The sequence below is a fragment of the Crinia signifera genome, chromosome 19 (assembly GCF_055691185.1).
Source record: "Crinia signifera chromosome 19, ASM5569118v1, whole genome shotgun sequence".
Classification (NCBI taxonomy): Eukaryota; Metazoa; Chordata; class Amphibia; order Anura; family Myobatrachidae; genus Crinia; species Crinia signifera.
Window position 1 is genome coordinate 50,744,723 of NC_139226.1, and position 17,478 is coordinate 50,762,200.

General features: G+C 46.5%; 1 protein-coding gene across 1 annotated transcript in view; it reads left to right on the forward strand.

Moving 5' to 3' along the window:
• The window catches only part of LOC146041839 (sulfotransferase 2B1-like), a 43,763-nt gene that overhangs the window by 7,689 nt on the left and 18,596 nt on the right, over nt 1-17,478 (forward strand). The gene's annotated exons all lie outside the window — the stretch shown is intronic.

Consider the following 17,478-nt stretch of genomic DNA (forward strand, 5'->3'; position numbering starts at 1 on the left):
TGTTGGTGGGTGCTATGTTGCATTAGCAAGACCCCCGAAGCACCAATACAGTGGAACCCCCACACAAGTGACCCCATTTTGCAAACTACACCCCTCAGGGAATTCATCTAGGGGTACAGTGTACATTTCAAACCCCCAGGGGTTTCACCAATTTTGATACAACTGGGCTGTGCAAATGAAAAATTAAATTTTTTACACAAAAATGCAGTTCTGGCTCCAAATTTTTCATTTTCACAAGGAATGAAGGAGACAAAGCACCCCAAAATCTGTGCCCCAATTTCTCCCGAGTACGGCAATGCCTCACATGTGACCAAAAAATACCATTTGGGTGCATGGCAGGACTCAGAAGGGAAGGAGTGATTTTTGGATTTTGCAGCTCAGATTCTGGTGGAATGTTGGTGGGTGCTATGTTGCATTAGCAAGACCCCCGAAGCACCAATACAGTGGAACCACCGCACAAGTGACCCCATTTTGCAAACTACACCCCTCAGGGAATTCATCTAGGGGTATAGTGTACATTTCAAACCCCCAGGGGTTTCACCAATTTTGATACAACTTGGCTGTGCAAATGAAAAATTACATTTTTTACACAAAAATGCTGTTCTGGCTCAAAATTTTTCATTTTCACAAGGAATGAAGGAGACAAAGCACCCCAAAATCTGTGCCCCAATTTCTCCCGAGTATGGCAATGCCTCACATGTGACCAAAAAATACCAGTTGGGTGCATGGCAGGACTCAGAAGGGAAGGAGTGATTTTTGGATTTTGCAGCTCAGATTCTGGTGGAATTTTGGTGGGTGCTATGTCGCATTAGCAAGACCCCCGAAGCACCAATACAGTGGAAGCCCCCCACAAATGACCCCATTTTGCAAACTACACCCCTCTGGGAATTCATCTAGGGGTATAATGTACATTTCAAACCCCCAGGGGTTTCACCAATTGTGGTACAACTGGGCAGTGAAAATGAAAAATTACATTTTTTTACACAAAAATGCAGTTCTGGCTCAAAATTTTTCATTTTCACAAGGAATGAAGGAGACAAAGCACCCCAAAATCTGTGCCCCAATTTCTCCCGAGTACGGCAATGCCTCACATGTGACCAAAAAATACCATTTGAGTGCATGGCAGGACTCAGAAGGGAAGGAGTGATTTTTGGATTTTGCAGCTCAGATTCTGGTGGAATGTTGGTGGGTGCTATGTTGCATTAGCAAGACCCCCGAAGCACCAATACAGTGGAAACCCCCACAAGTGACCCCATTTTGCAAACTACACCCCTCAGGGAATTCATCTAGGGGTATAGTGTACATTTCAAACCCCCAGGGGTTTCACCAATTTTGATACAACTGGGCTGTGCAAATGAAAAATTACATTTTTTACACAAAAATGCAGTTCTGGCTCAAAATTTTTCATTTTCACAAGGAATGAAGGAGACAAAGCACCCCAAAATCTGTGCCCCAATTTCTCCCGAGTACGGCAATGCCTCACATGTGACCAAAAAATACCAGTTGGGTGCATGGCAGGACTCAGAAGGGAAGGAGTGATTTTTGGATTTTGCAGCTCAGATTCTGGTGGAATTTTGGTGGGTGATATGTCACATTAGCAAGACCCCCGAAGCACCAATACAGTGGAACCCCCCCACAAGTGACCCCATTTTGCAAACTACACCCCTCAGGGATTTCAACTAGGGGTATAGTGTACATTTCAAACCCCCAGGGGTTTCACCAATTGTGGTACAACTGGGCAGTGAAAATGAAAAATTACATTTTTTTACACAAAAATGCAGTTCTGGCTCAAAATTTTTCATTTTCATAAGGTATGAAGGAGACAAAGCACCCCAAAATCTGTGCCCCAATTTCTCCCGAGTATGGCAATGCCTCACATGTGACCAAAAAATACCAGTTGGGTGCATGGCAAGACTCAGAAGGGAAGGAGTGATATTTGGATTTTGCAGCACAGATTCTGGTGGAATTTTGGTGGGTGCTATGTCGCATTAGCAAGACCCCCAAAGCACCAATACAGTGGAACCCCCCCACAAGTGACTCCATTTTGCAAACTACACCCCTCAGGGAATTCATCTAGGGGTATAGTGTACATTTCAAACCCCCAGGGGTTTCACCAATTTTGATACAACTGGGCAGTGAAAATGAAAAATTACATTTTTTTACACAAAAATGCAGTTCTGGCTCAAAATTTTTCATTTTCATAAGGTATGAAGGAGACAAAGAACCCCAAAATCTGTGCCCCAATATCTCCCGAGTACGGCAATGCTTCATGTGTGACCAAAAAATGGCAGGAGTCAGAAGGGAAGGAGTGATATTTGGATTTTGCAGCACAGATTCTGGTGGAATGTTGGTGGGTGCTATGTCGCATTTGGAAGACCCCCAAAGCACCAATACAGTGGAACCCCCCCACAAGTGACCCCATTTTGCAAACTACACCCCTCAGGGAATTCAACTAGGGGTATAGTGTACATTTCAAACCCCCAGGGGTTTCACCAATTGTGGTACAACTGGGCAGTGAAAATGAAAAATTAAATTTTTTACACAAAAATGCAGTTCTGGGTCAAAATTTTTCATTTTCACAAGGAATGAAGGAGACAAAGCACCCCAAAATCTGTGCCCCAATTTCTCCTGAGTACGGCAATGCCTCATGTGTGACCAAAAAATGGCAGGACTCAGAAGGGAAGGAGTGATATTTGGATTTTGCAGCACAGATTCTGGTGGAATGTTGGTGGGTGCTATGTCGCATTAGCAAGACCCCCAAAGCACCAATACAGCGGAACCCCCCACAAGTGACCCCATTTTGCAAACTACACCCCTCAGGGAATTCATCTAGGGGTATAGTGTACATTTCAAACCCCCAGGGGTTTCACCAATTTTGATACAACTGGGCAGTGAAAATGAAAAATTACATTTTTTTTACATAAAAATGCAGTTCTGGCTCAAAATTTTTCATTTTCAGAAGGTATGAAGGAGAAAAAGCACCCCAAAATCGGTGCCCCAATTTCTCCCGAGTACGGCAATGCCTCACATGTGACCAAAAAATACCAGTTGGGTGCATGGCAGGACTCAGAAGGGAAGGAGTGATTTTTGGATTTTGCGGCTCAGATTCTGGTGGAATGAATGGTGGGTGCTATGTGGCATTAGCAAGACCCCCGAAGCACGGTGAAATTATGAACCTAATAATCCATAGATGTGTGGTATATTTTAAAACACTCCTTTATACATAGGCCGGGTTTGTCGGGGCAAGTGTCACACTGGAAAATAGTTTGCTTTCTTATTCCCTTTTTATAGCAAACTTTGCACCTTTTTTGTGTCCTGCCCTTTTTCCAGTGGAGGGGATTTCATCAGGAAAATGCTGCCCTGGTACAATACGGGGGCCAGTACTAGAAGTACTGGGGCCCTCTGCCTGCTGGTTCCCAAATATTAGGCCCTTTATGACTTCCTCTTGAAAGTGCATAAATGTCCCCCTCTGGCTGGTAGAACGGAATAGCACGTAAGCGTTATACAGTGCCATCTGGATGATATACACGGCCAGCTTCTTGTACCAGATTTTTGTTTTCCGCAGGGCACTGTACGGCTTCAGTACCTGATCTGAAAGATCCACTACGCCCATGTACCTATTGTAATCCAGGATACAATTAGGTTTTGAGGTGTGGGTACTGGTACCTCGTACAGGGACGGAGGTGGTACTGTCTCCGTGAATTGTTGTCAGTATAAGGACATCCCTCTTGTCCTTATATTTGACCAACAACATATTTTCGGTGCATATTCCCCTGCTTTCACCCCTTCTCATTACTTGGGCAATGTGCGTTTTTGGGAGGCCTCTTTGGTTCTTGCGCACAGTACCGCAAGCTGCTGTACCTCTTGAACCAAGGGCCTTAAACAGGGGGATGCTGGTGTAAAAGTTATCCACATAGAGGTGATAACCTTTATCCAGGAAGGGGTGCACTAAATCCCAGACAATTTTTCCACTAACACCTACGAGGGAGGGGGGGCATTCTGGCGGTTCAATTCTTGAATCCTTCCCTTCATATACCCTAAACCTGTGGGTGTACCCTGAGGTGCTTTCACACAGCTTATAAATTTTTATGCCATACCTTGCCCTCTTACTGGGAAGGTACTGGCGGCATTTAACCCTTCCTTTAAAATGTATAAGGGACTCGTCTATGCAAATGAATTTATCTGGGATGTACATCTCTTCAAATTTGGCACTGAAGTGATCAATGACCGGCCTGACTTTGAATAGCCGGTCAAAGGTGGGATCATCTCTGGGTGGGCACTGTGCATTATCGTTGTAATGCAAAAATTTAAGGATTAACTCAAAACGAGTCCGGGTCATGGCCATACGGTAAAGTGGGGTGCTGTACAGAACATCTGTACTCCAATATTGCCTAATTTCTGGCTTTTTTACTATGCCCATATGAAACACCAGACCCCAAAACATCATCTCTACTGCATCTACAGGGGTCCACCTAGCAAATGATGACGTGGGGTTTTGAGCAATAAACTGCTGGGCATATAAATTAGTTTGGTCCACCATTAAATTTATAAAATCATCAGAGAAAAATAATTTGAAAAAGTCAATTTCTCTGAGACCTGTGGAATCAAATTGGATTCCTGGGATGGCCAAAAACTCAGGAACCTGGGGCTCAAAATTGTCTGGTGGTGGGGTCCATACGAGATCAATTATTGGGGGGGGGGTCTCAGCTGCTCTACGGGGGCGTCTTTGAGGGGGTCCCTCATCACTAGAGGAGGAAGAGGAGCTTAAGATGAATCCTTCAAATTCCCCGCTTGCCTCACTGGCTGTGTCAGAGTCAGAGGCAAGCATGGCATATGCCTCCTCCGCTGAATACATTCTTCTGGATGACTGGGATGACATTTGGGATGACATTTGGGATGACATTTGGGATGCCATTTTTATTTTTGTGTTTCTGGTAGTGAAATGTTTCAACACGTGTATAGTGTAGGGGGGGTACAAACTTTATTTCAATGTAGTATGTAGTGTGTAGTGTGTATGTAGTGCAGAAAAAAAAAAAAAAAAGTCCTGCGCCAAAAATTGAGCACAGATGTTGGTCAGTAACGTCCGTCACTGAATAGCGCTCAAAGGCAACAGGAATTTGATCAAAAAAATTTGACCAAAAAAAATTAAAAAAAGACCCCACAGCACCCTCAAAAAAAAAAAAAAAGGTGATCAGTGATGCGACACTGATTACCAGTGAGGGGCAGCAGGTGCACAACCTTTGGTGCAACTGACAGTGCAACTGGCAGGTATATATAAAAAAAAACCTCTGCACCCCCAAAAAGTTGCTGATCACCTCAGATATAGTGATCAGCACAAAAGGGGGGGGGGGCAGCAGACACAAAATATAGCACTCTCTATCACTCTCTGTCACTATCTCTCTCTATCTCTCTCTATCTCTCTCTATCTCTCTCTATCTCTCACTATCTATCACTCTATGACACTGCAGCAGCAGCACTGACAGTTATATATATAAAAAATAACCCCTGCACCCCCAAAAAGTTGCTGGGGGTGCACAAAAGGGGGGCAGCCGACACAAAATATAGCACTCTCTATCACTATCTCTCTCTATCTATCACTATCTATCACTCTATGACACTGCAGCAGCAGCACTGACAGTTATATATATAAAAAATAACCCCTGCACCCCCAAAAAGTTGCTGGGGGTGCACAAAAGGGGGGCAGCAGACACAAAATATAGCACTTTCTATCACTATCTCTCTATCTCTCACTATCTATCACTCTATGGGCCTTATTCTGGTTGGAGCGGCGGGGCCGTACGCGTACGTCCCGGGATTTTTTATGATCTGCGCATGCGTACATTCGCTAATGCGCAGGCGCGAACACTCCACAACGCCTACGGACGGGTCTCTACGTGCGGAAAAACCTATACGCGAGTGTACGGGCATTGGGGGCGGCATAGGGGCGTGATGAGGGGAGCGGCCGAAATAATGAGGGAAAATGGGCGTAAATATGGGCGTACACGGGGGTGTGCACCAAAAATGAGCGGTGCTACTACCGCACGATCGACTAAAGCACCGTTCATTTCGGACACAAAACAGGCGGCCGCCAACCGACATCTCAAACCACCCCTACAGATACCGCATGCCAGCGTGCGCCTGGATTTGCTAATTTACGCTGATTACTACCAAACACATACACCTGAATGTAATAACCAATGCTGCAGTCTATTAAGTCCAAACCATGATTTCACTACCTGCAAGCCACACACAGCACTCAAACACATTGGAAGCTTATCTTTCGAAACTTCTCAACATTTAAAGGTTTGTTTAATTTAAGGTAAGAATCTTTTTAAGACCTGCTTATATATGCTAAGGCAGGTATTTGTTAAACAGTTATACACATTCACTACGTGCTTTCATAGACTTTACACAGTAGCACACTCAATCTACACAAGTCGACATGTGTCAACGTGTTCACTCTAATACAAACATAGGTTTTGTATTTAGGATACAATAACATAAACCACATCTAACACCTACAAAGGATGTTTCAGCAATGTTTTAAGCCCATGTCCACTATTTTGCACATTAATTAATTCAATCAATTAATTAATTTTCATCATTATAGTTCAAAGGCAAGATTTGCAGGTCCATATATATGAAGGGTATGTCAGCGTACACGGACGTACGCTCACTCTCACGAGCGGTGACATAAGCTGACTTTTCTATTGAAAACAATAGGGACCCGTCCGTGCAAGCTGGCGTACGCTCAGATAGCCGCAAGAAGTCGGTGGGAAGACGGCCGAGAGACGTCCGTAAACGGTGGTGTACGCTCAATTGTACGCCAGTTGTCGGAGTGTAAGGGCTGGCCCGTCCGTGTACGTTGGCGTACGCACATTTGTACGCCACTCCCCTTCGACGTTGTTTCTGGCCGTACGTATGCGGCTGAGTTGTGGGTGGACTTAACCCCAACGGCCGCGTACGGATAGCGTACGTTGTTTTGGAACGTACGCACGTTTGGCCGCTACGATCAGAATAAGCTCCTATGACACTGCAGCAGCAGCACTGACAGGTATATATATATAAAAAAAAAAACCTGCGCCCCCAAAAAGTTGCTGATCAGTTAATTTATACTGATCAGCACAAAAGGGGGGGGGGCAGCAGTCAGTTGCACACGCAGTACAGCTGTATATATATAAAAAATATATAGCACAATCTGTCACTATTTCTCTATCTCTCTCTATCTCTCTCTATCTATCTATCTATAACTCTATCACACTGCAGCAGCACAAAATATAGCACTCTCTGTCACTAGCCCTCTCTATCTCTCTCTATCTCTCTCTCTCTATCTCTCTCTATCTATAACTCGAACACACTGCAGCAGCACAGCAGCACAACACAGCACAGCACAACACAGGAAGTCACAAGAAGTAACAAGATCCAGGAACGCTACAAGCAGTGATCAGGTAAGTGTTTGAAAGGATCAGGTCAGTATATCGCGGCAGATAGGCACGGTGACCGCACTGCACGCAATTCCAGACCGGAATGGTGTCTGCAGTGCAGTCACCGTTAGTTTAAATCACCCTCCATGGCTGTGATTGGTTCGTCGGTCCGACGAACCAATCACGGCCTTTGGGGGCGGGTTGGGTGAGGTGGGGTGACACCAGTGTCACCCTTACACCCCGTGGCGATTGGTGCTGTACTTTACAGCACCAATCACCACCGATCCCTGTGTCACCAGCGAACGTTATTCGCCGGTGACACAGAAAACGCTGTAATTGGCTGTTCACACTGAACAGCCAATCACAGCGATCGCCGACGGGGGGGCGGCATCGCAGCCCCCCCTGGGCATGCAGGGACATGTCTGCTGTCAGGGACAGCAGACATGTTTAAACTGTCACCGGGGGCGTGGCCTGGCCGTTCATGGAGGAAGACGCACGCTACATGAGCTCTGGCACCCACATCACCTATAGAGGGGTTCCCAGACGCTCACAAGCCTACCTGCAGAACCCCGCTGATACCCGCTACCAGATCTGAGCCACCCGTCCCTTGGTGAGTCGCGCTGCGGAGCCGGGGGGGGGAGAGATCCCTCCCTGCAGGTTGCGGCCTTCTCCCCACTCCCCACCGCGGCCTATAGTACAGGGCGATCCGGCGGCCGAGCTCCACGCACCCTGCCGCGACCTCGAGCGGCGCGCACACACTGCCGGACACCCGGAGATACTGCCCGCATATCCCCCACCTCACCCGCAGCTGTCCACCCCCGGCGGCTGGGGCTTGGAAGCTCGGGAGGGCACGGAGGCACCTCTCTCCCCCACACTGACTCCCGCACGTGACGTCCATCTTGGAGGACCCAGGCGGCAGGACGATACCCCGCAATAGCACCCGGTGGGGTGGACGCTCACCCCTCATATCCCCCCTGATCGCCCTTGACGTGCTGAGACCAGGTGGCACCTATATATAGCCCACATACCACCCTAAACCGGGCATAATTACCTTAGTGAGGAGACGGCGGCCATCTTGGTTGAGGCACTAAGTTAAACACTGCCTACTCTCAGGACCCCTGCCCAGGGGACTTGGGGAGCATCAACCCTGCTACAACACCCTCTTGCCAATAGGTACAGAAGCTCTTAAGACCCTACCAACTCTATACTATCTGAAGATCTTTCAAAGTTTTCCAGCTCTCTGATCAGGCCTCCCATCCGGTTATACAGTTGTTCTGTGTCAGTAACCAAGGGCCAGCTGTACATCTTTATCCTCAACCTATGCTATTTGCCCAATACTCTCTATTACCTAGACTATAAACTTACTGCCTTATTTCACCCAGATGTGGGGAAACACTCTCTACACTGCTCAGATTGGAGATAAATGAACCTAGAGCTCCACCCGGTGGCTCAAATAAATAACTACACTGCTACAATCCCTATACAGTGCCAGACACCCAATTGACAAATCTAGAGAGTCACAACGGGACAAATACCACAGTTTTCTACCCTAAGACGCGTACTCTCTACCCCACACGACTACATTACCATGTGAACCACCTCCCCCAGAGATGGAATACTAACCCAGGCCCACGATTTAGGGGAATGTGACCCCCACTTGCTGACTGACTTTTGGTTCTAACGGCTTAGATGACCTGATCTGGAAACCACGCCAACATCTAATGGGCAAAACCAGGAGGAGCACGAAGACGCAAGACACCGGCTCCAAAAATACCACTTCACAAACATCACTCCGGTCCTATCTCTCCGCCTCTCAAACCACAGACCGCTCCTCCCCCCCCCCATCCGAGAACACGGACACCAATACCAACGAGATACCCTCGTCTCCACGCACGATGGATCTTCAATCTCAATTGGCACAACTGCGGGGTGAAATCGGAGAAGTCCTTTCACATGTCCGAACGCTCCCCTCCAAGCAAGACTTACAGGCACTTGAAACAAGCCTTCAGGACTCATTCCAAACCCAGATCTCAGCAGTACAGGCCGATGTCACCCTCCTAGGGACGAGAGTTGAAGCTCTAGAGGAGGAACGTGAAAACGATTCCGACCAACTAACCTCAATCAAGGAGACCCTCTCCCAACAGGCATCCGACATGAGAATCCTACAGGAGAAGCTGGAAGATCTGGACAACAGGGGTCGGAGAAATAATGTGCGAGTGAGGGGCCTCCCAGAATCCGTGCCCCCTTCCGGTATAATTGATGCCCTCAACAAAATGTTCGGTGAAATCTTGGGTACCGACCCCGAAACCCCCATTGAATTTGACCGTGCCCATAGAGCTCTCAAACCTAAAGGGCAAGCTTCTGAGCAGCCTAGGGATATAATCTGCCGCCTCCACTATTACTCCCAGAAAGAGGAATTGCTACGGAAAGTTCGTGACCTAGAGGCCATCGAATTCGAGGGGACTCGTGTTCAGATCTTCCAAGATCTTTCATGGCGCACACTCCAGCAAAGAAGACTGATAAAACCACTCACAGATGCCCTTCGCAAGTCAAACTATAAGTACAAATGGGGCTTCCCCTTCTCCCTACAGGTGTCTTCAGGGGGACGTCAATTCACTCTACGCTCTCCAGCAGATCTTCACGACTTCTGCTCCAACTTGGGCCTAGAGGAACTCTCCCTACCTGATTGGCAGGCCTTCCACTTGCCAAACGCCCTCCCTCCCCATAACTCCAAAAGGGAGAGATGGCAACAAGCCAATACCTCGAAGAGATCCAGAGGACCTCCTGCCACTCGCTCCCAAGAGCATACCTGATGAGACGACGAGTGGTAACATTAGACACTGATCACTAATCTTGTTTATGTATACACTGTCGTCACTTTAGAGTTACCGTACCGTTACTTAATACCCTATTGGTATCTTTTGTTTAGTATTTCTAGTGACCCTATGGTCATATATTAGGTCTGTTTCTCTACTAGTTACTCAGAGAACCAAAATCCATCTACACTTCTACACTTAGTAATCTAAAACACTTCAGTTAGTATTGTTGGGGCACGGCCCCCTAGTTCCCCCCACCGCTATTTGTACAATCCTCCGTGACATGGTCGCCATTATGGCCTCTTCACTGTCCGGAAGCGGCTATGTTTTTGATGCTCATACCAGATGTTCACAGTTTTACTATGCATTGTGTTATATATTATTCTATGTTTTTTGCCCTATCACTATGACCCTTCTTCCTCCCTCACCACCAACTCCCTGCTCAATCTCACCGCTCTCCCTCCTCGTCCCTCCTACCCGATCCGATTCTTACCCACTGTCTACTCATTGTATAACTAAAAAATGACCTCATCCCTACGTATTATATCCATCAACGCTAGGGGTTTAAACATCCCAGAAAAAAGGACACAGGCACTACATTTCCTTCATAAAGAAAGGGCAGATATCGTCCTAGTCCAGGAAACGCACTTCCCCCAGAACGACCCAACCCCTCGATTAAGTAACCGCTACTTCCCGACCACATATTACTGCAATTACCCGCATTCAAAATCTAAAGGAGTTGCCATCCTATTTGCCCGACATGTACCAATCTCTGAGGTGCAAACACACATACTAGAGGAGGGTCGCTGTCTACTTCTAACAGGCACCATATATAATACAAAGCTAACAATTGTTAACATCTACGCGCCCAATCAGGGACAAATGACCTTCCTCAGAAAGGTTCTTGATAGGGTTGACTCACTTAAGCAAGGGATCCTGGTGATAGGGGGCGACTTCAACTGGGCTCTAGACCCTCTCCAAGATATAACGCCATCCCCTAACTCCCCTCCGAGTTCACAAACCAGGGAGGTTAAGCGACTTTTCCACACCCATCAACTATCAGACGTTTGGCGAATTCATCACCCTACCGAACGGGACTTTACCTACTACTCACCACCCCACAAATCCTATTCTAGACTTGATTATTTCCTCCTGAACCACAACTGCCTCCACTTGGTTCGAGACTCTTCTATTGGCTCCATAACCTGGTCGGACCATGCCCCTGTTTATTTAGACATCTCCTTAGACATGGCCCCTAGACAACGATCCTGGCGCTTTAACGAATCCCTACTTTCAGACCCGACCTACAAATCCCAATTGGAAGAAACCCTGGATACCTATGTGGAACATAATGTCACCCCTGATGTCTCTGACATGGTGATCTGGGAAGCACACAAATGTGTTATGAGGGGAAAATGTATTCAGTTGGGGTCACTTATTAAAAAACAGAAACAGAAAAAAATTGATGACCTCCTTCAGAAAATCCAAGTACTAGAAACTACCCATAAAGCATCCCTCTCCTCCACCACGTTTGTAGAACTTACCTCCGCTAGGTCAGCCCTTAACAAACTATTGTTGGACAAAGTGAAAATGGTGTTTCGGAAATGTCGGAATCGATATTACCGATGGGGGAACAAACCGGGCAAAATGCTTGCTAAGGCTCTTCGCACCCAAAGGTCCCTCTCTTTCATCCCCTCTATTAAAAACACTCGAGCCCAAACACTACATGACACGGACTCCATTGCAGCTACCTTCTGCTCATACTACTCATCCCTATATAACTTAAACCCTCCAAAGACCCCCGACCAACTCGAGGAACAACAACAACATATCAGATCCTACCTTATGAAGATCGGCTTCCCTACCTTAACCGACGAGCTTAAAAACGACCTCGAGAGACCCTTTACAGAACTAGAGTTGACTGAGGCGATTAAAACAACCCCCTCAGGTAAAAGCCCTGGCCCGGATGGGTTTACCATCTCCTATTATAAAGCCTTTAAGGACAAACTTCTACCCTTGTTACTGCGGGCTTGCAACACAGTAAGTGCGACCCATCCCTTCCCCCTCCAATCATTAGAAGCCCACATTACTGTAATCCCTAAAGAGGGCAAAGATCCATCCCTTTGCCCCAGCTACCGCCCCATCTCGCTCCTTAATATAGATGTGAAACTATATGCCAAATTACTTGCAAACCGACTAAAACATCTCCTGCCAACCATTATCCACAACGATCAGGTAGGCTTCGTCCCAGGCCGCGAAGCCAAGGACAATACCTCCAAAATAATCGCCCTCATACACCACCTTACAACCACCAAAACCCCTGGAATCCTTCTGTCAACTGACGCCGAGAAGGCATTTGATAGAATTGACTGGGGCTTCATGAAGGGGGTGTTGGACCACCTAGGGCTGGGACCGATATGTCTACAACGTATCTTAGCCCTATATACCTCCCCTTCCGCTAGAATACGGATCAATGGCACACTGTCTAATTCATTTGCTATCAGCAATGGGACCCGACAGGGGTGCCCACTCTCCCCCCTAATTTTCATTCTGTGCATCGAAGCCCTGGCCAGAGCTATCAGGGGAAACCAAAACATTAGCGGGATTACAATAGCTGGACAAGAATATAAGCTAGCGCTCTTTGCGGACGATCTACTTGCTACAATTACTAAACCCATGACCTCCCTCCCCAACCTAATGTCCGAGTTTCAGAGTTTCAGCACTCTCTCTAATTTTAAAATAAATTTTACTAAGTCGGCGGCTATGAACGTCTCCGCTTCTCCGATTACTGTGACAAACCTCAAAAACTCATTTCCCTTTGCATGGCACACATCCCACCTCAAATATCTGGGAGTAAACATCTCCAGTGATCCCACCAGACTGTTCGATCTTAATTTCACCCCACTCCTACACAAACTTCGCGCGGACCACCAATCTTGGAAATCCCGACCCTTTTCCTGGTTTGGCAGAGTAGGGATTCTTAAAATGAACTCACTTCCGAAAATACTATACCTCCTACAGACCCTCCCTATTAAAATCCCGCCTCGATGGTTTAAAGAGATTCAATCACTTTTCCGAGATTTTGTCTGGGGAAATAAGAGACCACGAGTGGGCCTTACCCTACTTCAGAGACAAAAAAATGCAGGGGGTATTGGGTTGCCGGACATCCAAGGGTACTACCAAGCCTGCCTATTGAGCAGAATAATAGAGTGGTCCAGATCAAACACCAACAAACAATGGGTCCAGATAGAGAACCATTCACTCTCCTCCCCTATCAACATTACACCCTGGCTCTCACACTTACCGAGCTCTACCCACCCCACCATAAGCCCAACTCTAGCCTGTTGGAAGATTGCCCGCAAATCACCATCCATCTCCGCACCCACTTCCCCTTACAGGTCCTTTCTTTTCGACAAAAGTTTCCCCCCCGGACACGAGGTCACTACCTTCCGTTCTTGGTATGACCAGGGTCTATACCGGATAGGCCAGCTACTATCTGAGGGATCGGTAGTTCCTTTTACGGATTTACAAAATAAATGGAACCTACCTGCGAACGACCTCTGGAAATACCTTCAAACACGCCACTATCTTACCTCCCTAAACCCCTCGACCTCAGTTGCCTCCACCCTTACCCCCTTTGAACAGCTATGCGAGGCGAAAGACCATCCATCGCGCCCGGTGTCCCAGATATACAGTCTCCTATTGGGAGACAGGAGCAATAGCCCTCCTTCTTTCACTACGAGATGGAATACAGACCTGAAGATAGATCTAAACGACGATGATTGGGGAAAAATTTTCAAATTAGCACATCATTGCTCCCCTAGCACACTAGTAGTCGAGACGCAATATAAGTTGTTGTCACGTTGGTACAGATGCCCCGACACACTTTCTAAAATGGGCCTCGGTCTCCCCAACAAATGTTGGCGATGTTCCGCGAGCCCAGGTGACCTCCTACACATCTGGTGGAGCTGCCCACTCATAAAACCCTACTGGCGTAATGTTATTGCCATCTCTGGGAAAATACTGGGTGAACCGGCCCCATCAGACCCTTTGTTCTGGTTATTCCACTACTCAACAGGCTCTATTTCAAGATATAAGAAATCGATTCTATGTCGCCTAAACAATGCGGCAAAGGCGGTTATTCCGGTCCGGTGGCGCTCGCCACTTCCCCCAACAACTCTAGACTGGTTCAACCGGTTGGACTCCTACATGGATATGGAGGATATTGTATGCTCGGCCGAAGACGACTCAGCCGCCTTTAGGGATACTTGGTCAGCTTGGATAAACTTTAAAGAATCTCCCTCATATAGAACAGCACTTCATCCCCTCCCACCACAGCTGCCCTAGTGACACCCCAGTCCGCAGACGACGCCCTAGACCCTACCTCGTATATACCTCACACATACTCCACCCATACCCCTTAATTACTCTAGAGGAACATAAACCTATTATCTCCTAACAGACCTTTACGCTTTATATCGGATCCCCCCCCACCCCCCAATCCCCCTACCCCACCTCGGCTCCCCTCCCTTTGACCTCAGTTCCCCCCACCCCCGACTTTCTTGAGCTCTCCTACGCTCATACATACGTGCAATTTTGTATACTGTTGGATTATTGTTATGACTATTTTGCATTCTGTAACCCCATTTATTGTACCCCCCCCTTAAATTCAATAAACATATTTTGCACTAAACTGTCACCGCGTCTATAGACGCGGTGACAGTTTAAAGCCATGACGTACATTTACGCCATGTGTCGGGAAGTACATCCCGGCCATGACGTAAATGTACGTCAAATGTCGGGAAGGGGTTAATGTAGAAATAATCCCCATAAATCAGTCCAGCATTACATTTATACCATTCATATTTAATTCAGAGAGCTATTTACCATCAAATAGCCCCGACATTAAATCAATAGCACCCGCATTTAATTAGCAGCCCTGCTCTTCACCATCGTAACCTTTGGTGAAAAGCCAAAAAAAGCAAAAAAAACACAAAACACCTTAACACACCATAAATGAGGTAAAGATGAGTTTTTCAAGGTTTTTTTTCCCCAAATGTCAACACAGTCGATATGGACACTGTCTAAGTGTACCACGTCCCCTCACATGGCTCTCTGCGCTCGCTGGCTGGATAGTAGGCCATGAAATACAGCCTGTCTGCACATGTCGGCTAAAAAAAAGTGAAAAACGCATGACGACCTTTTGAGTGTAGACCTAGCCATCGTCGACCTACTGCTTGTGTCGACCTTCCAACCAATGTTCCCTCTAATTTTACGAAGGCTGTGTGCAGCAAAAGATATAGGCTGTGCAACTTTGGAAGGAAATGTAAATTTTTGTGAGTCACATAACGTATACAGGCCTAGGTTTCGAGTTCTGTTGAGTTAATAAAGCAATTTGAATGTTAACAGACTTCACACACCACACATATAGGCTATAGCAGTGATTTTCAACCTTATTAAACTCGTGGCACACTAAAACAAGATTTTAACCTTTGTGCGCTCAGTTGTAATGTCTGTGCGCGGGCTCTGCGAGTTGTGTGCGCGCGCACATGCGCACAGCTTAGAGGGAACACTGCTTCCAACCCTGTCAACCTTAGCCATGTTGATCTATTGCATGTGTCAACCTAAGCCATATTGACCATCAGTGGTCGACCCAATGCGTGTTGACCTAATATGGGTGGACCTAATGATCTACCATAAGCTGACTGTTTATATAATGGTGCCCACCTGCGTACGGTCACATAGCCCCCACTTTACTGCTACATAAATCTGTGTTCTCGCACATGCATTACCCCATCTGGAACTTTATCTCTATTGCTCCATGCCTCTCTAGTAACTACATTATATAAATACAGCCCAGAGCCCAGGTGCTCTTAATCCCCTACTGTCTGGCCTATATTTAAAAAAGGAAACAAAAGCATCCATACAAAATCAATGTACTTGTTAAACTGAATTCTAAAATATATTGTGCGGCAGGAATAACTGGATTAAAGCATAAGAATCTGTACATGCCTCTAAGTAGCGTGTTTCATGATCACATGTGAATGACGTGTTCTGGCCACTTCTCTATTCATTCTGCACAATGGCTATAGTGTACATATTGGATATTTTCCAAAAAAAGATGTAATAGTAATCCATGGGAAAAGAAAACTATGACAGCTAAGACTGCACTCGTGAAATAATTTTTTTTTGTTACTAATCCTCCGCTAATTAAATTCCATACATTTTGGATCAGATTTAATTGAAATGTTTTATTTAGTAACAGTTTCTTATATAGTGCACGCATAGGACCTTATTCTGGTCCATATGTAACGCTGGAAATTTCGCAGCATTTTGTGTGAACTAAACACAACCTGCCATTCGCACAGTGACCCCCTCCTCACTTGCTGAGTTCCCTGCATGGCTGCGAAACAATGTTTTGCATAAACATCCATTCGCAGCCTTGGGTGCGGGGACCAAATAATTTGATGGTCTCCAACTTTCGAATGATTTGGAAGGAGCACGCAAAACTAAGACACTCTCCGGTGTCTTAGCTTTGCGTGCTCCCTGTAAGGGAAGGCATCCGGTGATGTCAGCTGCCCGCCCTCGGCAGCTGTGTCACTGCCTAATTTCCATGGAAATGACCATCGTTTTCACGGGAACACCCATGAAACACTGGGCGTTCCCAGGGCATAACCCCTAGCCGCTGCCCCCTGCCCACACTGGTGGGTGCAAACGGGACGACGAACTAGCCGTTCGCCATGCCCGTTTGCATCCATTGTATGCACAAGTGCAGAAATTAGCATATGCAGTATGAAAACATCGCTCCCCTGTGCAAATGCGCGGGGGAGCGAATTAACTAAAATCAGGCCCATATTCCGCAGCGTTTTACAAAGAATATTTGAACATTCACATCAGTCCCTGCCCCAGTGGAGCTTACAATCTACAGTATATTCTCTACCACATGTACACGCACGCAGTCATTCTAGGGCAAGCATGGGGGGAATATACAAACTCCACACAGTTAAGGCCATGGTGGGTAACAAACCCATCACCTCAGTACTGTGATGTAGTAATGCTAACCATTACACCATCCATGCTGCCCAAATGTAAATGTATCTCCACTAAACCACTAAAAAATTGTTAATTCAACACATATGCTGTGTCATATTATAGTCAGAAAACTATAGATGAGGATTTGGTTTAGTAATGTTGAAAAACAATCACTACATACCAGTAAATGTTAAGTGCAATGTAAG